Source organism: Mirounga leonina, unplaced genomic scaffold, assembly GCF_011800145.1.
Source record: "Mirounga leonina isolate KUSES-001 unplaced genomic scaffold, KU_Mleo_1.0 Mir_114, whole genome shotgun sequence".
NCBI classification, from domain to species: Eukaryota; Metazoa; Chordata; class Mammalia; order Carnivora; family Phocidae; genus Mirounga; species Mirounga leonina.
This window is the reverse complement of record NW_023270265.1, coordinates 14,658,576-14,680,869: the sequence shown is the minus strand read 5'-3', so window position 1 is coordinate 14,680,869 and position 22,294 is coordinate 14,658,576. Positions and strand designations below refer to the sequence as shown.

General features: G+C 49.1%; 1 long non-coding RNA gene across 1 annotated transcript; it reads right to left on the bottom strand.

Annotated features, from left to right (window-relative positions):
- Positions 1-234: 234 nt before the first annotated feature.
- LOC118022867 lies at positions 235-14,659 on the bottom strand. Its single transcript, XR_004682586.1, has 3 exons — positions 12,495-14,659; positions 3,160-3,644; positions 235-1,042 (listed from the first exon to the last, which is right to left on the bottom strand). It is a non-coding gene; the product is annotated as an uncharacterized LOC118022867 (long non-coding RNA).
- Positions 14,660-22,294: the final 7,635 nt, after the last annotated feature.

The following is a 22,294-nucleotide window of genomic DNA, read 5'->3' as shown; positions in this document are numbered from 1 at the left end:
ATGATATAAACCAGGACGTGTTCTGCTGGCATTAATACTAAATAAGGCTTATCTTCAGGAGCATTTACCTGCTGCGAGCAGATACATCTTCATGAAATATGAAATCCACCCAAATTTATTAAAACCGCCTGTGAAGTAGTGGGAACTCAAACTGAGCAGCCCTCCGTTAGAGCCTCATTATTATTATGGCATTATTTATTTATATCCCACCCTAAGACAGACATGATGTAATCCAGTAATTAAGATTGTTATGATTGAATATTTATTAAGCACCTACAATAAGCCAGCCACTGATCCACAGAAAATGAGTCTTTACCCTCAAGAGCTCCCATCTCGCTGCCACGGGGAGCTCAGTGCCTCTCATAGGGGAGTAGGGGGGCAGTTTAATGGATTTTGTCTTTTCTGAGCAAGCCTGAGAAATGACACTGATCAGAAATTGGATCCAGTTTAGTCTTGCTATTCTGAATGAAATGAAAACAATCCATCGCTGGCTTAGGAACACGATAGGCTTGCAGAGGGGCTGCTCCTCCAAAATGTCTCGGATGAGTAGCGGGGCCTCCCAGCACGCGGCAGTGGGCAGGGCCGGGCTCTCCCATGTCTCTCTCCCCTCTCACTCCCCACGCAGTCCAAGAGGCATGGGCAGCCTGGCCTGCTTTTTAAACTCATTCCCAGGCCCAGCTTGGGTGGCACTTTGGTACTTCTCATAACACAGGTCCTGCCCTGACATGTCACAGGCCAACATTTGCTGGGTCCCTCCTGTGGGCCAGGGGCTTCAGAGGGCACCAGACACAGCCTCAGGCTGCCTGGAAACCTTGTCGCTGGACAAGGCCCCCAAAGGGAGCTTCCTCCAACTGCTCCGAAGCAGCCCGTGAGAGCTTCTGAGGCCTCTCCTCTGTCTGGTTCTCCCTCACTTGTCATCCTCCTTCTTCCCCCACACTGGGCCACTTCTCCCCAAAAGGACCTCTGGGCCGTGCGCTCGCCAAGGTAGAGCCTACGCTCTGGGCTCCTCTTGCTTCTTCCTGCCCCAGTGCCTGGCAATTGTCTGCACAGCGAAAGAAGAAATGAATGAATGAAAGCATGAAGGGGTCAGTGAGCAAAACACAATTGCAAACGTGACCCGGGCATTGATAGGCGACTTTCTGCAACCAACTTTCTTCATTTACAGTTAGTTTTTCCCTAGCGGATTGTTTCTGTGTTTGGGAAGAGGGTGGAATGTCCTCCAGGTTCTCTGGTGTCTTTGGTAGGAGGTGTTTTGAAAACTGACACATGCATGCCGCGTTCCCCTTAGCATTAGTCCTGACTTTTGCACTTGGTTCAAATAAAAGCCACCTTACCATGGAGGAGACCCTAGTCACTTCCACTAAATTTCAGGGTTTTTTTAAATTCAAAAAAAAAACCAAACTGTGGTTAAAAACATTTAATATAAAATTTATCATCTTAAGCATTTTTTAAGTGTACAATTCTGTGGCATTAAGTATGTTCATACTCTTGGGCAACCATGCCCACCATCCATCTCCAGCACTTTTACAGCATCCCAAACTGGGACTCTGTCCCTGTGAAACATGAACTCCCCATCCTCCCTCCATTGACCCTGGAACCCACCATTCCACTTTCTGTCTCTATGAATGTGACTACTCTAGGCACCTCAGATAAGTGGAATCATGCAGTATTTCTCTTTTTGTGACTGGCTTATTGAACTTAACATAACGTCCTCGAGCTTCTTCCATGTTGTAGCATGTGTCAGGATTTCCTTCCTCTTTAAGACTGAATGATATTCCATTGTGTGTATATATCATATTTTGTGTATCCATTCATCCATTCACTGACACTTGGGTTGTTTCCACCTTTTGGCTATTACAATGGTGCTGCTATGAACATGGGTGTGCAGATATCTGTTCAAGATCTTGTTTCCATTTCTTCTGGGTGTATACCCGGAAGTGGGATTGCCGGAACCTATGGGTAGTTGTGTTTATAGCTTTTTGAGGAGCTGCCATGTGGTTTTTCATAGCGGCTGCATCACTCAACATTCCCACCAACAGCGGACAAGGGCTCCAGTTTCCCCACAGTCTCACCAACACGTGTTCTTTTCTTCCTTTTAGAAAAATGTTTAGGGTAGCCATCCTCATGGGTATGAGGTGGTATCTCATTGCGCTTTGGATTTGCATTTCCCTAGTGATTAGTGATGTTGAGCATCGTTTCAAAAATATCAGGTTTTAAAGAAGCCTGCAGACGCCCCTTAATGAGGTTTTATTTGAAACGAGGGTCTTCATATTGAACATGCCATATGGTTCGTAGATGGATGAGCATGCTGGGTGACCAAGGGCGAGGGCCTGGGCAGGTGAGCAGCTGCCGGGTGTCAACCGTGTTGCCTCTTCCGTTTAGCGCAGGGCCAGCTGTAGACGTGATCACCTGCAGGACATTGTACACTGTGATGCTGTGTCCCCTCTTATGTGTCTGGTTTAATCGGTCTGGGGCCACGTGCAGCCACACACACCGGGGAGGGCGAGTCTGATGTGCAGCCAGGATGGGGACTATTGCTTCCAGCTGTGCTATTGGTTCCGTGGTGTGGGGATCTCTGGGGGCCAGAGATGGGACACGGGAGCCTGTGTAAAAGTGAATGAGTGCATTGCTTCGGGCAGGCTTCTCCTGGTGCCGGGCTTGAGGACCACACTGAAGTCCGCTCAGGTCCCCTTCCTTCTCCGACACTTGTCCTGATGCTGTCGGACAACCCTGAGGTCGGCCTTGCAGGCCTTACGAGGTGTTTGCTAGGAGGCTGGAGGATGCCTCTTCCTTGTGGAAAAGAGGCTGTCACTTATTACCACATCCCCACTTGGAGGGGACACGGACCGTTTGCTTTCACAGAAAATCTTTGCCATCCGGAACTAGTGGTTAGGCTACAGTGTTTCCCCACCATCTTGATGATCAGACTGGCCAGGAGGCTTGTTCCAATACACATGACCAGGCCTCCCCCTTGGAGCTTCGGATTTGGTAAGGCTGGGTCAGGGCCAGAGAATCTGTTTTGTTTTGTTTTTGCACAAGCACCGCAGACGATGCTTATGTGAGGTTAGGAAACACTGCCCTAAAGTGGGGGTGGTGGCCAAGGGAGCAGCTTCCCTTTGCTGTGCACCCTGCCCTCTGTCACGATAATGCACCACTCACCGTGTGTCCCTTTGCTCTTAGCCAGACGCTCGCTATGCATGGACCCTGGACCAGCAGCATCAGCGACTTGGGGCCTGTTGGAAATGCAGATTCTCAGGCTCCCTTGGACCCGACTCTGGGTGGTCCCAGAGAGTTGTGTTTTTCGGGCCCTCGGGGAGATTCTCCTGCAGCCGCTGGTCTTAACGAAGCATTTTCACACAGTATGTCCCTCATCCCGTATGTTTCTCAAAGGTGGGAAACCGAGGCCCAGAGAGAAGCAGCATGACTTGCCCCAAGTCAGACACTTGCAGGTGGCACAGAGCTGGAACTCGAAGCCGTGGTCCCTGATTCTGGATCCAAGAATTCCCTTGAACCCCTTCCCTGGGGAACACGAGGGTCTATAAAGACGGAGGTGGAGCCCGGGCGTTCAGGAGCTCCTGATTCCTGATTCTAACTTCACTGCCAGGGATGTGGAGATGCCAGAATGGAAGGGATGAAATACACGCCTTTCACGTAAATCAGAGTATATTTGGTCAATAAACACATAAACAACCCCCATCTAAAGACAACCCTCCCATCCCCCCAACAAAAGCTCTACCATTAGGGTCTAGGATTCTAGATTACACTAAAGGAGAAGAACTCTTTAAAACAAAGGATTGCATAGCTAGGCAAATCAGACATAAATATGATGTCACTGCCCATGGCATTGGTGAGGACTGCGTCCACCAGAAAATGGGACTGCCATTGACCATAGTTCTAATTTGGAGCGAGATCAAACCACCAGACCCAGGCCACACCCTTCAGGAACTAATAAAAGAGATCGCCGTAGAAATGCCAGGTCAGCCCAGAGTAGAGAGGAAACCTCCAGAGTGACTGGGCTTGAAAGAGGAGCAAGACTTGAAGGCAGAGCTGTGACCTCAGCTCAGGGAATGTTTTCCACCTCCTCTGAGGAATGTCGGCCACCCCTCCACCCCCTCCCAACCCTTTCAGATGAAAGGGGATTGGGAGGCAGTCAGACAAGGGAAAGGGGCTGGCACCTGACTGCACAGTCCAGCCTGGCCTCTTACTAGCCATTCGGGTATGGGCACATTGTTAATCCACCCTCTGCCTCAGTGGTCTTATCCATAAAGTGGGCATAATAATATTGACCTGGCAGCTTTTGTACAGATTAAGTAAACAATGTGTATTCAATCTTTGGTTCCATGTTTCACCTGAGGTTGGCACTCCGTGCGAAGCAGCAGCTCCGATTAGGAGAGTGGTATGTTAGTTGCGGTCCTTGAAAGAAGCTTCTTTGGACAGACCCTGCCTGGTTGGGGTCACCAGCTCAGACAACAGGAAGCAGCGCCAGGATGTCTCTTTGCCCTTAGTAAGTGTTCTGGGCAAAAAGTCAGCACGGTCACCCCTGAATGCTTCCTTCCCCAGAAAGACGAAAATAGCCCCGTCTTTGATCTATTTTAAATCCCACAGGGAGCTTATTGCCTCCAAATCCCAGGTATCATTCCTCCTCAACCAAAACCATGTTTCATCTTTTCCTTTTCAAGTTCTGCTTGGTGGTCTCATTCCTAAACATTTTCCATGTGCACTTGCAATACAGTCATTTGGGGGTGGGTGGGTGGAGGTAGTGATGGGAAATGCATACGTGCAGGCAGGTATGAGGTGTGTGTGTGCGTGTGAGAGAGTGTGTGTGAGTGTGTGAGTATGTGTGTGAGTGTGTGAGTGTGTGTGTGGGGGGGCACAGGCAGGCCTAGGGGTCAGACTTTGCATTATTATCTTACCAAAAAGATAGTAAGAAGCTGATTTCCACTGTTAGCTCACTCCTTAGCTCTAAGGGCTTTCTAAGGATCTTATTTTCTAATTAGCAAATTTTCTAGGGATCTTACCCTGAATTCTTTGTACATATTATTATGTACGGCATAAGAAATTAAATGTCTCATATTTTGGAAGTGCTTCCATGCTGAGAATTCATTATATATTCAGGTGATCCTTAATGGGATCATAGCATCCTGGAAGGAGGTCATCCTACCTCCTCATCCTATATCTGGGGAAAGCTAGGCCCCGAGAGAGAAGGAGCCGGCTCCAAGGTTATGTGGTGTGTGGGTGGGAAACCCCAGTCCTGGCTTCTCTCTTCTGTGGCACAGTTGGATGGAATTGGCCCTTAGAATGACCTACCAGAGATCAAAGCTGGCCAGATATTAACTGTTCTTCCTGTGGTAGGATCTAATGCATAAACGCCACCATCACAATCCTATTTCCCAATTTAATGCTGCAAAGAGGGCCAAAAATGGGCCTATTGATGTATCCACTCATTCATTTAATGTTCCTGTGTCCCTGGTTCTGGGGACTAGGGACTCAGATACAGACACAGCCTGGCCCCCAACCAGCTGGAGCGCTCAGCCCCCTGCTGGCGGGCCGCGGACATTGCAGGTCATGTTCTGTCTATGGCCATGGAGCCTGTGTGTGTGTGTGTGTGTGTGTGTGTGTGTGTGTGTGCGCGCGCGCCCAGAGAACCTCTGCCCAGGCTGCAAGGCTGCAAGGCTGCAAGGTTGCAAGGTTGCAGGTCAGAGTGGGGCCCAAGGTGTAGAGGGTGGGAGAGTGAGCTAAGGAGGCTTCCCTTGGGGACCTGATGGAATTTGGAGTTTTTAGGAGGGTTGCAGTGTTGAGAAAGCATTATTAACACGGTCTCTCTTCCCTGGGAAAAAGTATGTGGACAGGGGAAATGAGGTCACAAATCAAAATGGTGAGGAATTCCAACGGCTGGTGAAACAAAAAGGTGTATTGGAAAGTGAAAGGCCATGAACTTGTCTGCGTTCTTCATTTGGGATGAGGCATTCCTTTTCTTGCTTTTCCTCCTTCCCCTCCTCCTTCTTTCCTACGTCCTTCCTAACAAAATGTATGTTTCTCATGATAAACAATTTGACAATTTTGGGGGAAGTAAGAAAAAGTGGGAAGAGAAGCCCCACCCACAATGTGGGCAGTGAGTGAGTCTATGTTTGTATGGAGTACAGGGTGTCTGGGAACTCCTGTACTTCCGCTCAGTTTTGCTGTGAACCTAAAACTCCTCCAGAAAATAAACTCTGCTAATTAAAAAAAACCCTCTACCCATAAGTTCTCTAATTTCTTTTTAAAGATTTATTTATTTTGAGAGAGAAAGAATGGGGGGAGGGGGAGAGGAAAAAAATCTTTCAAGCAGACCCGCTGAGCACAGAGTCCTACGTGGGGCTCGATCCCATGACCCATGAGATCATGACCTGAGCTGAAACCAAGAGTCAAATGCTTAACTGATTGAGTCACCCAGGCGCTCCCCTAATTTTTTTATGCAGTTGTGGACGATTTCATCTGGACAATTTCATAATGTTCTTTTATCATTGAGCGTTATAATAAAAGGATTTCCATGTTACTTTGATTTCTTCTGAAACATTATTTCTAATGGCTTAATATTCTATACTCTGGGATTTCAATGTATTTGGCTCTTTAGAAAAATGCCACGGGCGCCTGGGTGGCTCAGTTGGTTAAGCGACTGCCTTCGGCTCAGGTCATGATCCTGGAGTCCCTGGATCGAGTCCCTCATCGGGCTTCCTGCTCGGCAGGGAGTCTGCTTCGTCCTCTGACCCTATCCCCTGTCAGGTGTTCTCTCTCTCTCATTCTCTCTCTCTCAAATAAATAAATAAAATCTTTTAAAAAAAAAAAGAAAAAGAAAAATGCCACAATAAAGATGTTTATAGGTAAGACTTAATCTTATTTAGACTTACTGTCTTAAGATATATTTGCAGATGTGTAATTATTGGAGCAAAGATGCACATTATTAAGCCCTGTATGCACATGTCTTGCCAGATTGCTTTCCACTGCCACCAGGAATGGGAAAGCCTGCCTGTTTAACCACATCTCTGACAGCATTAAGTATTTCCTTTTTACAGCTTTTTGCTACTATGAGCTGTAGGAAACGGGGCCTACCATGCACAGAAATGTCCCCGGGTATGACTGTGACCACGGCTGCTACAGCCCAGGTGGGGGGCCTCTGTCAGAGCTCGAAAGGACATCGGTGAAAGCCCGAAAGGACATGGTGACCCCCATGGCAAACCCTGCTTGCTGCCCAGCAGCTCTGACCGCCTCCACCCGAGCTGTGCCTGGCATATCCCCACAGCAGGCACGGCCAAGCCATTCAGCATTTTGCTGGGTGAGCATCTGGAGGTCAGCCTTCCATCATTCTTCTTTCTCATCTTTGGGATGAGATCATGAGATGCGGGCTGGTAATTGCTCAGGAAAAGAAGGCTCCTTTTTAATCAGGTGCTAAAAGTGTTTTCAGCAGCCTCGTGCCGTGCTGCTGACGGGAGCAGTCTCCAGCCAATTTCGTGACACTTCAAAGAGCAGAGGTAAGATTGCTTCTGGGAAATTAGCACCACCTCCGCCCCCAGCCTCGATTTTCTTGGACCATTTAACACAAGTCAAACCCAGAGATGGGAAATATTGATGTGACTGCAACACAAATATTGCTGAGACCCTAGCTGAGACCCCAGGCACATTGTTGTCTCTGAGTGTTGTGTTTTGTTTCTTCATCTGTACTATGGATCAGTAGGAGAGAGAAGGGGGGAGAAAATTACAGCGTTTATCGCGCTGCATACTTTTCATATTCTATTTCATTTGATATTTTCAAGAACTGTATGAGCCGGAGAGCATCGCTATCTGGGCTTTGGATCCATCCTGCTGCACAGCACAGGACCCCCTCCTGGCCCCATGCACCCAGCACAGAGATCTGCCCGTGGTGCCCGTACCCAGGGCCATGGAAGCAAAACCTGGCTTTGTGACCCATGGCCAACACCCTTCTTAACTCTCTTGTGCTGAATTCCTCCTGCTGTAAATGGAGCCGAATGGTTTCAGCCTCTCCCTCCAGGCCAAGAACACTTGGGAATCACAGAGCCTCCCTAAGGCTGGAAACAAATATTGTTCAGCAAGTGGAAACTTACCAGAGCAGTTAATCAAGGCTGCACAGCTGGGGTGGGGGCTCTCTCTACCACCTCCCTCCTGCTCCTCAACCTTGTGGTTCTGCTCCTGATAACATCTTAGGTCAAGCATGTGGCTAAATATAGCCCCTCTCCCGGCTGGGCTGTCATCAGCACTGTCAGCGACGTCCCAGATTTTCAGACTTAGCATCAGGCTGTGACTTGACAACCAAGCTCAGTTATGGGGTCGGGATTTTGTTTTCAGGAGGCCTACCCTCTTCCCCACTCTGATTTTAGGCACCGGGATGGACCCCAGGTGTGGGGTGGGGTGAGGCTGGACAGAGCCTGGCCCTGCAGACCCGGAGGGCTGAGTCTTCAAGATCGAAGTCTCTGACTCCTGTGCCCCATGACCGTGGGAACGCTCTGCCTCACAGGAGCTGTAAGGTTCACCTGTAGGGCCAGGGTAAGGCAACGTGGGAAGGTGGGCAGCCATCGACCCTCTGAGCCACAGCGGCCTCATGTACAAGAAGGGATGATGAACTTCACGCTTGCCATTACGGTGACTAAAGGCAAGCAAGGGTGTGCTGACTCTCTTGCAAGCGAAGCTCCTCACGCTGGTGGAATTGCTGTGTACTGAGTCTGCCACGAGGTTCGGGCTTTGCCATCTCTCCACCAGCCCTGCCGTACAGATACCCAGTTCAGCCCAGCTAACATGTTCTGTGCGTCTCTGCATGCTGGCAGTCCAGGGCTCGGAAAAATGCTGGGCTCAAGAGCACACAGACAGTGAGCCGCAGAGACAGGACTGAAGGCTGGCTTTGATCGTGGCAAAGTCTCTACAATCCCTGTCTGGCGCTCCCTCCTCCCTCCTCCCTCCTCCCTCCTCCTCAGGTGACGATCACTTAATTTTTCTCTGGCTTATTGCTCAGAATTCTTAAGGAGGAAACCAACTGAGGGGAGAGGAGTACCAGACAGGGCTGAGGGAGGGGGCTCAGAGGGGGCTCACCCCCAAAAGAGCAGGTTGGGGGGGCAGGGCTGCTGCACTGTCCCATCTGAAAACTCTAGGAGCATCTTTCTATGTCAGTGGCATCCCTGGATTTGTGCAGCCCACAGCCTGTGCAGCTGAATGTGGTGGCCCCTCTAGGGCCACTTCCCCTCCAGGCCACCTTGGCCCCTTGGAGATATAGTTGGCTGTGTACACTCTTTCCTCATCCCCCTGAGCCCCACAGGTTCCCAGGGTAGAAGGAGGGATTGAACTTAGCTTAGTTGAAGTGATTTATTTTTTATGAGTGTCTATTCCCCTCTTTAGTGGTACAATGCAGTAAGCTTCCTTTATTCTAGAAGCATTTGTTTTGTAACCACTGTGGGCCAGGCAATGAGGATACAGCAGTGATGAAGACAGACAAGGTCCCTGCTTTCCTGAAACTTAAATTTGGGGGTTGGGATGGGGGATTCGAGATGAGAGTGTGGAGCCTTGAGGCCAGGGTACAGTGTTTGCATTTCACTCAGTGTTACAGGAAGCTGAAGGTGGGTTTAATCAGGGGGCCGGAAGGATCCGATGTGCATATTAGAAAGACTTCTCTGGTTGCTGAATGGAATACAGAATGTTGTAGGATGAGATGGGGGCAGGGCGTCAGTCAGAAGAACGGGTAGGGGTCCCGCTGAGAGAGATGGTGGCCCAGAGACTCAAGGAGAGCAAGGAGGAGGTCATTTGGGATAGAATTTGGCTCTGAGGCCTCGGGTGTGGGGGATGAGGAAGAGGAGAGCCCAGCAGGCCTCCTAGTACTGAGCACTTACTCACTGTCCCACTTATGGTCTGCGTGTGTTTTGGGAAGCCACCATGCAATGGGCTGCTATCCACAACTAACAGGTGGTGACCACGTCTCTGTGATTGAGCGATAGTCACGTATTGACTCATTTTAATAATCATGGCAATCCTAGGAGAGAGGTACTATTGCTATGTAAATAATTTGCTCTAGTCACTTGGCAGGTGCCCAGGCATCCTGGCTCCTCCAGAAAACTGGTCTTAGCAGTAGCTATTAGCCTCTCCCCAGGCCACCGGCTCTGGTAATCAGGAACTTTGCTCATGCCCATGGCTAAAGGGTCATGTCCACTTGATAAGTTGACGTTTGCCTCCTCCAAACATAGGTTTGTAATTCCTCTTATGAGTTTGCTGAGGACTAACAGAACGGTCCCCACTCTCTGTCCCTTAAACAGCAGATGAGCCTTACCCTGGAGAAGGTGGAGGATGGCAGGCCTGCCTTGGCCCCTCTAGAGAGCTGGGCCACCCTGCTGAGGGGGCCCACAGAAAGGTCTGGCGTCCCTGACCCCAGGGAGCCCAGCAGTACCTTTGAGCCTGTCTGGAAGTTTCTGCACAACAGAAGGGCTCTCATTTGGGTGGTCCCATCCAGATGCACACATGCAATGGCTAGTCCAGTTGCAGGTCATCAAGGAGAGCTTGTGATGTCGGCTGCAAGTTGGCCACGGCCATGCTGGTTAGTACCACATGCTGCGGGCAGAGGAGGGAGGTGCAGAAGCCCCAAGCCCCTGTCCTTTCTCTAACGCGGAAACTTTGCCCCACTCTATCTTTGCATGGATCACTGGGCCGGTTCCCTGGTCATAAATGCCTCCTCTTCGAAGCACAGCGGGACAGGCCCGCTCAGAGTCTGGGGCTGAACGACCCCCCTGTGTGCGCGTGCATGGGTGTGCTCAGCCCTGGTACGCTTGTGGAAGGGCGGCAGCTCTCCTGTGGATGGTGAGCGAGTCAGAATTAAGAGGATGGCATTTGGGGCATTCTTGGCAGAGATGAGATGGTAGTGCAGCCAGGGATCCAGGAAAGGGAGGACAAGGGGGATCCTTGGGATCTCAGGGTCCCATCAGGCAGCTCGCACTTGTGAATGAGGTAGCATCACCTCTGTTTTCCAGAGGGACACTGGGTCTCCAGTTCACAGCAGCACCCCAGGGCCGGGCCAGCTTTGCCCCTGGCTCTCATGGCGTGCCTCCTGCCGTTACCTCTTTGGCTCTCACATGGCCATCCATTGTGTTAATTGAGTGCTTCACAGCGTTTGAAGGCCAGGTTTTGTGCTTGAATATATTGCCACATTAATAACTTCAGAACATTTCAGGCAGCGTCGAAATAGTAAATTAGGACGCGACGGGCCATATATTCAGGGCAGAGAGCTAAAGTGCCATTTTATTACATGTGCCATGGAATTAAAGGCTTAATTTTCGCTTAAAAGATGGTGATGCATCATTTCCTGCAGCCAGGTAAAAACAGTTAGCAGGAATGATTTATCCTTCATTTCATTTAAAAATAAGAAACCGGAATCCTAGGATCTCACGCTCTGTTATTTATCTCTGCCTGGAGGGCACTTGAGACTTTGATCTGCCATCCTGACTTGAAGGACACCGCCAAGCCCTGGGAGTGGTCAGGGGAGGGAGGTGAGGACGGAGCCGTGGCCGTCCTTATGGGTTGGCGGGCCCGCAAGGCTCAGAATGTAGGTGGGAGGTGTTCCTCTCCCAGATTCAGCCCCGGGCTGGCTCTGGCTGGGCCATCACCTCTTGGCACCTGGTCCTCTCGCCTACAAAATGAGTAACAGCTGGAGCTACTCATGGGACTGTTGTAAGGACCTCATGAGATTATAGCTGGAAACAAAGTGGGTCTTTAGCGACTCTTGCACAATTAAAAAAAAAATATTTTTTTATTTTTGAGAGAGAGCAGGTGAGCGAGCAAGCCGGGGGCAGGGAGAGGCAGAGGAAGAGAGAGAATCCCAAGTAGACTCCTCACTGAGCATGGAGCCCAACGTGGGGCTTGATCCTAGGACCCCACGATCATGACTTGAGCTGAAACCAGGAGTTGCAGGCTCAACTGACTAAGCCACCCAGGGGCCCCACGGCTCTTGCACAATTATGTGGTATTTGCAGGAAGAAAATGTTAGGACAGCTCTCTTGTTTTCTGATAATAACAGTAATACTCACTGAGGAGAATTTGGAAAATAGAGGAAATAGCAAAGAAGAAAATAAAGAACTGGTATCATATTGCCTGAAGATAGTCAGTGTGATTTTTTTTTCGTTTTTTTGGCATACTTTTACAAAGAGAATTAGATTCACATACATTTGTAAAATTCTGGTACTCTGTTTTTCTGGCCTGATATTATAATGTGAACGTCTGTCTCATCATTGACAGTTGTCCACAAACTTCTTATATGGCTGTATACTATTCCTTTAGATGAATGCACGTGACTATGCTGATCCCCCCGTTGGATCTTTACATTCTTTTTTTTATCAACACTCCTTTTTCAGTCCTCTATAATTTATAACTGTGAAGGGCAGATATTATTAAGGTTTTATACCCTACTGCACCCTGGCTGCAGTGACAAATTATCCCTGAGGGGCTTGAAACACAGGGGTTTATTCTCTCACCGATCTGGGGTCCAGAAGTCCAAGATCGAGGTGCCTGCAGAGCTGAGCTGCCTTCCAACACTCTCCTTTGCCAGCTTCTCGTGGCTCCCAGTGTTTTTGGCTTGTGGCTGCCTCACCCCAGTCTCTGCCTCTGTCTTCACACGGCTTCACCTCCGTGCATGCCTCTCTCCTCTGAGTGTCTCTTGTAGGGACCCTTTGACACTGGATGGAGGGCCTGCAAAGACTTTCTCCAAATAAAGTCACATTCGCAAGTTCTAAGGGTTAGTGTGTGGACAAGTATTTTTAGGGGACACCATTCAGCCCATGGCAGCCAGGACACTTGCCCCAGGTCACAATGTTTTAGGTAGCGGAGCTGGGATTCTAACCTATGCATTTGGCCTAAGCATATTTAATTTGTCTGAACATCTTTTTACCTACACGAGAGTCATCTTTTAAATTTTTTGTTTTAAAGACATCTTTATCAGATGACACTGCTCTCTCCTGTCTGTCCTTGCCAGGTCCTGTCACCCTTGGGGGTAGGACCAGCAGATGTCATCCTCAGATCCGTCCCTGCCAGTGGGTGGGGCCTGCCCAGCCACCTGCCCGCCCAGCTGCAGTCTCCCACCCTGGGTGCCTGGGCTTTAGCGTCAATTCTAACAGGAGCCAATACTCACAGTCTGGCAGGCATGAGCTCCCCCTGGGGTTTCTGTTGTCCCAACCCACTGCCCACCCTTCCAGATACCTGAGGTATCAATAGTACCCCCTGGATCCAGACCAGCTTTGCCTTGACTGCTCCGGACTTCTCTCCTTCTCCAGGGCGACCCCAGATCCGGTCTGCCCTGCCTCCTCATTGAGGTCTGGGGGACACAACCTCCCTACAGCACCTTCTCTAGACACTTGACCTCCCCATGTGGCCACAGCTGCTGAAAAGCTCAAGCAAGTTTCCTAAGAGTGACATTGCCCTGCCCACTGCTTTGCAAATCTGATTACTAGATGAGAAGACTTTGTGGGATTCCCTAGGGATGGCTAAGAAGCTGGGGGAAGCGTCTCTGAGTGGGCCTGGCTAACTGACTCACCCCGACTTCTTCCTGCGGGCCTGAGCATTGGCTCTGGTAACCCCCTAGTTATTCTTAGCTCACACTGATTTATGGCTGTCTATGCCTGTAACCAGGTCTGGGTTCAAACCCTGCCTCTACCTTTCCTGGCAAGGCCTGTATCATAGTTATTAAGGTAAGAGGCTGGAAGGAAGACTGCTCAACCCCAGGAACTCAGACGCCTGGGTTTCTGCTTCCTGGCAGCAGGACGGTGGGGCCGTGGTGCCCACAGAGGGGGAGCAGCTTTGGCCGTGACAGGGAGGATGCTCTGAGGACGGGGTGTGGTGGTGTGGGGGGCTCTCTGCACTAGTCAGGGGGAAGGGTCTTGCTGAGACCTGGGACAGCTCTGAGGATGTGCCTCCCCAGCCAGGGCCCGGGGGGTACTGTCCTTTAAGCATGGCGCCCACTGTGGGAACTGCTGGGATGACGGCCGGCTGCGAGCGGGCGCTCTAGAGGGGCTAGGGCCCTGGGGACTGAGGGGGTCGTGGACCCGCACCGCCCGGCCCATGCTGAGCTGCAGCACTGTGTCCCCACTTGGGCCAGCTTGCTCCAGCCTCGGCTGCGCCCCCAGAGTCAGAGTGGGCCCCCCACAGGCTGCTCACCACGGCCACTCTCCCTTGCAGCCTGGTGGGGCCCTGCCTGCGAGGGTCTGGGAAGAGCATTTCCCGGGGGTCCTCTGGAGGAGTTGGAGGTGACGGGCACCCTCACTGTGGCCAGCCATTCATGAAGGTGGAGCTTCTCATCCCCAGCTCTACACACAGGGTGGGGGGGCACGGCCCCTCCCTTCCACTTTCCTCTTTACCTGCCGTGGAGATGGGTGTGTAAGAGTGTGAGTGTGTGCACGTGTAAGTGAGTATGTGTGTGTGTGTGTGTGTGTGCATGAGTGAGCATGTGTGTGTTAAGGGGGCTGCTGTCGGCTCACTGTTGGTTTTGGTGTGCGAGGGGCCAACTTCTGGGGCTTGGAGGGAACGGGGCGATGACAGGCACCTCGGTGGGTGGTGCGGCTCTTCTCTGGGATGTTCGATCAAGCAGGTGTGGGGCTGTTTCTCCAGTCTCAAGGTTGTAAGAAAAAGGCAGGCTCCAAACCTAAACGTTCTTAGAAACCCTCCCATCCTGCTAGCTGGGGGGCAGTGTGCAGACATAATTGCCCTGCTTTGAGGTGGGAACAGACAGGGAGACTTCTGATGTGGGGTCGCCTGGGAGGGGCAGGAGAAGGCAGGTGGGGCTCTAGGAGGCTGTGATGACAGCAGGACAGGGACAGTGAGGGTCTGACCTGAAGCAGCAGAGGGAGGAGGGAGGCAAACCATAAGGCTCTTAACTGCAGGAAACAAACTGAGGGTTGCTGGAGGGGAGGTGGGTGGGGAATGAGGTAATTGAGTGATGGGCATTAAGAAGGGCACGTGATGTAATGAGCATTGGGTGTTGTAGGCAACTGATGAATCACTAAATTCTACCCCTGAAACTAATAATACACTACGTGTTAACTAACTTGAATTTAAATTAAAAAATTAAAAAAAAAAAAGAAAATGAGACTCAGAGAGGTTGAGTGATTTGTCCAGAGTCACACAGCAAGAAGGGGATGAAGCAGGGATTCAAGGTTTACTAGAGCTCATGTCTTCTGGACCCGAGCAGGCGAATGTCTGCCCCCGTTCTTGCTCCTGCCACAACTACTCAGTCAAAATGTACTCCTATGGGGAGAAGTACTTAAAAAGTACCAGACTCAGAGACGTGATATGGTCACAGATACGAATGAGGCAGGCCTGCTAGCCGTGTCAGAGGCTGCTCCTGACATGGAAGAAAGCCTTCTGCTGGGACCCCTGGTGCAAGAGAGCCGGGCATCAACCAGGCACAGGCCTGTGCGACGGGCTGGGTAAGGCAGCCCGTGGACCGTGACCTCCTCTGGACAGCTGGGCCCCGCACCCCCCGAGGTGGGAGCGAACCCTGGTCCAACTCAGCCACTAATCAGAGAGTCCCTGTCCACCCACATCCCTGGCACTGCGTGGGGCAGGCTGGGCTGAGACACCCCCCAGGATGTCCCTCTGACCTGGTCCTGCTGAGAGAGCGGTCTTTACGCTGAGAAACGGAGGAGCCCAGAGGCCCTGTCACCGCGACAGCGTACCCCTTGCGGCGCCAGGAGTGTGTGTGCGGGGGGCAACGGCCCACAGCCAGGACGCGGGCTGCTTGCAGGGTGCCTGCCCTGGGCGCTTGCACTTCCTTTCTTAGAGCAGCAATGAGGCAGTGGGAAAGAATCCTCTCCCACCCAGCCGGGCCTGCCCTTCACCCGAGACACCAGATACGACTTGGAAGCCAGCTGGACATTCCTGTGTTGGGCTGTTCAGAAACGGACCACAGCCCCACTGCTCAGAGAGGCCCCGAGTACCCCCTGCTCCGGCCCCCTTCTTCCTCTCAGAGCGCTGCTCTCTCGGCAATGCCCCCTGTCCCAAGGGACTGGGCCTCTGACCTTGGTAAAGCCCTTGGCCAACCCCGCGCCCGCCCTCTGGCTCTATTTGTTTATAAATAGGCCCATTTCTCATCTTGCTCCAGCCCAGAGCTCCACACCCAAGAGGCAGATGCAACCTCGGGATTCCCTTTCCAGCCAAGGGCAGAGCAGGACCTGGCGGGCTTGTGGGCCTGAGGGATGAGGTCACAAATTCTCCTGCAAATAGCAGCTCATCCTGGACAGTCTGAAACACAAGCCTGCCTGTGCGTTCCTTTCCTGTGACTGCCCTAACAGATCACCACATAGTCTCTCTGTTTTGGAGGCCAGAAGGCCGACATCAAGGGGTCGGCAGGGTCACTCTCGCTCCCGAGGTTCCAGAGGGAGGGTCTTTCTGTGCCTCCTCCAGCTTCTGGTTGCACCATTCACTCCTTGGCTGTGCACATACGCCTCCAATCCCTGCCTCAGTGGTTATATCACCTCTTCCTCTTCTGTCTCGAATGTCCTCTCCCTGTCTCTTCTAGAAGGACACTTGTCAGTGGACTTAGGGCCCAGCAGGATACTCCAGGATGATTTCCTCGTCATGAGACCCTTAATTCCATCTGCAGTGAAGCTTTTTCTAAATAAGGTCACATTCATAGGTTCTGGGGATTAGCATGTGGACGTAACTTTCGGGTGCCACCATTCAGCTCGCTGCAGCTTGTCACGAATGAAATGTATGGAGATGGCCATCAGCAGGTGCGTCAAAGGAGGGAGCCCGAGAAGAGGGATTTGCAGTAGAGAGATGCAAGCAGGGGGATGCCTACTGGTCTGCTGTCTGGGCACCTCCCGCTCCTCCCCCACAACACCGACTCCAGGTAAATCGTGCTGATCCTGAAAGCAACTCTATCGATGGACTACCACCGGCTAAGCTGAAGACGCAAGAGAGGCTGCCTGTTGTCTTCGGCTTGGCAGTTTGTGGGTCAGCTGCCCAGCCTCGGCTATCGGCTGGATTAGTAAATCGTCAATAGATCCGGTTGAGCTATGACAGCTGGAGTAAGCAGACCACACATAGGCACTTCTTATTTTGGCTTTCGTGGTGACGTGGTATGATTTGTAGCTTGGCCCTCGGCCACCACGACACTCACAAAGCCTGGTCAGCTGTCATCGTGTCATGCTCTGTGCTGACTGAAATGACCTGTGTGTAACTTCACAGTGCACGGAAAGAACAGTCTCTGGAGTCGCACAGACCCCCTGGCTGGGTCCCCTCTGTCACTCGCTGCTGGTGGGAACTTCTGGAGGCTCCGACAGTTTTCTACTAGGTCAAATGAGGAGGGACAAACCCACCTGCAGACATGGCTGCAATTACAAAGGTAGATTGTATTTCAAGGGCTGGCACGTAGTAGGCACTCATTAAATGGTTGTTTTGATTTCAGGATGGGGAGGGTGCCACTGTCCACCATCCACAGAAGCCTGAAACTTTCCACTGCCTCCTCCCTCGCCCTCTCCCTCTGCCCAAGTCCTGCCATGTCTTGACTGCTTCCCTGGGCCCCCGCAGCAGCTCCTGGCCCCGGTCCCTGCCTCAGGCTCCCCGCTCTAGGCCAGCTGCACATAGCAGCCAAGGCCAGTGATAGCTCTGGTTTTGTCACATTCCCTGCCTGCCTAAACGTGTTGATGATTTCGCACCCTTGCTGGATCAAGTCCCTCAGAATCAGCTCCACCCACATGGCAGCCTCAGGGATCACTGCTCCTCCTTCACCCAAGGAGATCCCGAAAAACGACGTAATAGGGGCTGACTGAATACCATGGTCAAAGAAGCTGCCACAGCCCCTAGTGCCTCTTGGAGGGGTGTCACCTTTGTGCCATCAGTACCAAGGTGAAGAAATGAGGATGGAGCAGGTCAGGCAGGGAGAGACAAACCGGGCACTGGGTCCAGCCAAGGTGGGTCTAGCGGAGACCGGAATCCAGGTCAGTGACTAGAGGCATCAAGTCCAGATGATGAGTGTGAGACACCACTTCCAAGGGGCCAGTCCAAGAGCAGAGCCAGCAGGGAAGTGACAGGTAAGGCATCAGAACCAGGGAGCTCACAAGGAGCACTGCCAGTCTCTTCTCAAAGGCTTCCGACTGGCCCAGCCACATCCAAAAGCCTCCACTGGTCTTACAGGGCTGGTATCAGACAGAACCCTGCACCTGGCATTCAGGGACTCCCATGACCCAGGTAAGAAAGGAAGTCTTAAGGATGCAGGTGGCATTTTCATCTTGCTGAAGGGCCTGGCTTTGAGAGGAAGGGTAGTAGCCTCTGGGAGGCGGCCAGCTGGCCTCATAGATGACGTTGGAAATGGGTCTGGTTGTTCTGAGCTTCCAGAGTTGCTACAGAACCAGTGGGGGCCCCCACAAGGACAGGGGGTGTGGTAGGTGGCAGCCCTCCTGATCCAAAGGGCTAGAACTGACAGTGGAGGGAAAAATGGGTGCAGAGATCCCAGATATCTTTTTTTTTAAGATTTTATTTATTTATTTGAGAGAGAGAGAATGAGAGACAGAGAGCACGAGAGGGAAGAGGGTCAGAGGGAGAAGCAGATCCCCTGCCGAGCAGGGGGCCCGATGCGGGACTCGATCCCGGGACTCCAGGATCATGACCTGAGCCGAAGGCAGTCGCTTAACCAACTGAGCCACCCAGGCGCCCCCATGAGATCCCAGATATCTTGAATGACAAGTTGTCATACAAGTGAAGAAACAGATTTGAGGATGTGTTAGCAAATGGAAAAAAAAAAATCACACCTGGCCTTGCCTGGCTTCACAACAGTGAGAGTGTAAGTGAAGTCCAAGTGTACCTTCTGCATATTCTTTTTGGTGAGATATCTGCTCATGGTTTTTTTCTATTTTCTAATTGGCTTATTTCTTTTTTACTCTTTTCAACTGGGTTTTGAAAGTTCTTTATATACTTAGATATAAGACTTTTGTTAGCTATTTGGTTTGCACATATTTTCTCTCAGTCTTTCATCCTCTTAGCAAAGTCTTCTGTGGGACAAAAATTTTTAATTTTGATGTGGAAAATTTTTTCAATTTTTTCATTTCATGGATTGTGCATTTTATGTCAAGTTTAAGAATTCATTGCCTAGCTCTAGATCCCAATAATTTTCTTTTTTTTTCCTAAAAGATTTATAGTTTTAGCTTTAGCTCTGAAAACTGTGATCCATTTTGTGTTAATTTTTGCATAAGATGTGAGACTTAGGTTGGGGTTCATTTTCTTTTCTTCTTTCTTTCTTTCTTTCTTTCTTTCTTTCTTTCTTTCTTTCTTCTTTCTTTCTTTCTTCTTTCTTTCTTCTTTTTTTTGCCAGTAGATGTCTAATTGTGCTAGCACTATTTGTTGTAAAGGCTGTCCTTCCTCTATGGAATTGCTTTGGTCCCTTTGTCAAAAATCAATGGGGCATTTTTATGGGCTGACTTGTATCCCTCCAGAATTCGTATATGAAACTCCTAACCCCCAGGAACTCAGAATGTGACTGTATTTGCTGATAGGGTCTTTAAAGAGATTAAGTTAGAAAGAGATCATTAGGATGGGCCTTAATCCAATAGAACTTGTGTCCTTGTAGGAAGAGGAGATTGGGACACAAACACACCCAGAGGGAAGACCATGTGGAGACACAGGGAGAAGACAGCCATCTGCAAACCAAGGAGAGAGGCCTCAGAAGAAACCAACCCTGATGATACATTGATTTCAGACTTCTAGACTCTGGAATTGTGAAATAATAAATTTATATTGTTTAAGCCACTTAGTCTGTGGTACTTTGTATGGCAGCCCTAGTAAATTAATACAGGTATATTAGTGTGGGTCCATTTCTAGGCTCTCTATTATGTTCCATTGTTTTATGTTTCTATCCCTCCACAAACACCACACTGGCTGGATTACTGTAGCTCTGTAGTAAGATTTCATATTGAGTGAGTGATTAATCCTACTTCATTCTGATTTTTGTTTATGTTCAAGCTATTTGAGGGTTTGTGCTTTTCATTATAAATTTTGGAACAACCTTGTCTATGTCTGAAAAATAACCTTCCTGGAACTCTGGTAGGAATTGCATTATACCTATAAATTAATTTGGGACCATTGGCATCTTTATTATGTTGGGTCTTCCAATCCATGAATACGGTATGTCTCCCTTATTTAGGTCTTCTTTGAGTCTTCCCTCAGTATTTCATAATTTTCAGCATACAGAGCCTGCACGTGTTTTGCCAAATTTATACCTAAGTGTTTCACTTTCTTTGAAGCAATAGTCAATGGTATTGTTTTTTTTTTTTATATGTTCGGAATTTAATCAAATGCCCCACAAAATGAGACTATTTGCTTTATCCTTGGAAGTGCTCACTTTAAAAATATTTAAAAGTGATCAAAATACAAATTATTGGGACTCTGCTCTTCACAATGAGCTTTTTAGGATTTACGTATTTTTTTTTATTATGTTTAGTTAGCCACTGTATAGTACATAATTAGTTTTTGATGTAGTGTTCAATGATTCATTAGTTAAGTAAAACACCCAGTGCTCATCACAGCACATGCCCTCCTCAATATCCATCACCCTGTTGCCCCCTCTCCCCACCCTTCTGCCCTCTGAAACCCCCAGATTGTTTCTCGGGGTCCATAGTCTCTCATGGTTCATCTCCCTCTCTGATTTCTCCCCCTTTGGATTTCCCTCCCTTCCCCTATGGTCCTCCATGCTATTGCTTATGTTCCACATATGAGTGAAACCATATGATAATCGTCTTTCTCTGCTTGACTTACTTCACTTAGCATAAGCACCTCCAGTTCCATCCATGTTGATGCAAATGGTGAGTATTCATCGTTTCTGATGGCTGAATAATATTCCATTGTATATATGTACCACATCTTCTTTATCCATCTTGGCTCCTTCCACAGTTTGGCTATTGTGGACATTGCTGCTATGAACATTGGGGTGCACGTGCCCTTTCTTTTCACTACATCTGTATCTTTGGGGTAAACACCTAGTAGTGCAATTGCTGGGTCGTAGGGTAGCTCTATTCTTAACATCTTGAGGAATCTCCATACTGTTTTCCAGAGTGGCTGTATTGCATTCCCACCAACAGTGTAAGAGGGTTCCCCTTTCTCCACATCCTCCACATCTGTCGTTTCCTGATTTGTTAATTTTTGTCATTCTAACTAGTGTAAGGTGGTATCTCATTGTGGTTTTGATTTGTATTTCCCTGATGGCTAGTGATGTGGAGCATTTTTTCATGTGTCTGTTGGTCATTTGTATCTCATTTTTGGAGAAGTGTGTTCATGTCTTCTGCCCATTTTTTGACTGGGTTATTAGTTTTTTGAGTGTTGAATTTGAAAAGTTCTTTATAGATCTTGGATATCAGCCCTTTATGTGTAATGTCATTTGCAAATATCTTCTCCCATTCTGTGGGCTGCCTCTTAGTTTTGTTGACTGTTTCCATTGCTGTGCAGAAGCTTTTTATCTTGATGAAGTCCCAGAAGTTCATTTTGCTTTTGTTTCACTTGCCTTTGGAGACATGTCTTGAAAGAAGTTATTGTGGCCGATGTCGAAGAGGTACTGCTTATGTTCTCCTCTAGGATTTTGAGGATTCCTGTCTCACATTGAGGTCTTTCATCCATTTTGAGTTTATCTTTGTGTATGGTGTAAAGGAATGATCTAGTTTTTAATTTTTGTTTCAAAATGCTCATTTGTTTATGTAGAAATTCAATTTATTTTTGTGTGTTGGTCTTATATTTTGCAACCTTGCTGAACTCAGTTACTTAGTTCTAATTGTGTGTGTGTATTTCTTGGAATTTTCTATGTAGACAATCATGTCATCTGCAAATAAGGAGAGCTTTATTTTTCCCAATCTTTGTTCCTTTTGTTTCTTTTTCTTACCTTATTGCAGTGGATAGAACTTCAACTATGTTGAAGAGGAATGAGTGAGACAGACATCTTGCCCTTGCTCAGTTTTTCTCTATTAAGTATGATATTAACTAAAGGCTTTTTGTATATGCCCTTTATCATGCTGAGGTGGTTTCCCTCTATTTCTAACTTATTGGGAGTTCTTTTCCTTATTATTATCATAGATGAGTGTTGCACTTTGTTAAATGTTTTTCCTGTGTCAATTGATATGATCACATGATTTTTATTTTTTAACCTGTCAATATGGTAGATTACTGTGATTAATTTTTGAATGTCGAATAAGCCTTGCATACCTGGAATAAATTGCACTTGGTTATGGCATATAATTCTTTTTATATATCACTGAATTAGATTTGTTAATACTTTGTCGAGGGTTTTTACCTCTAAGTTCAT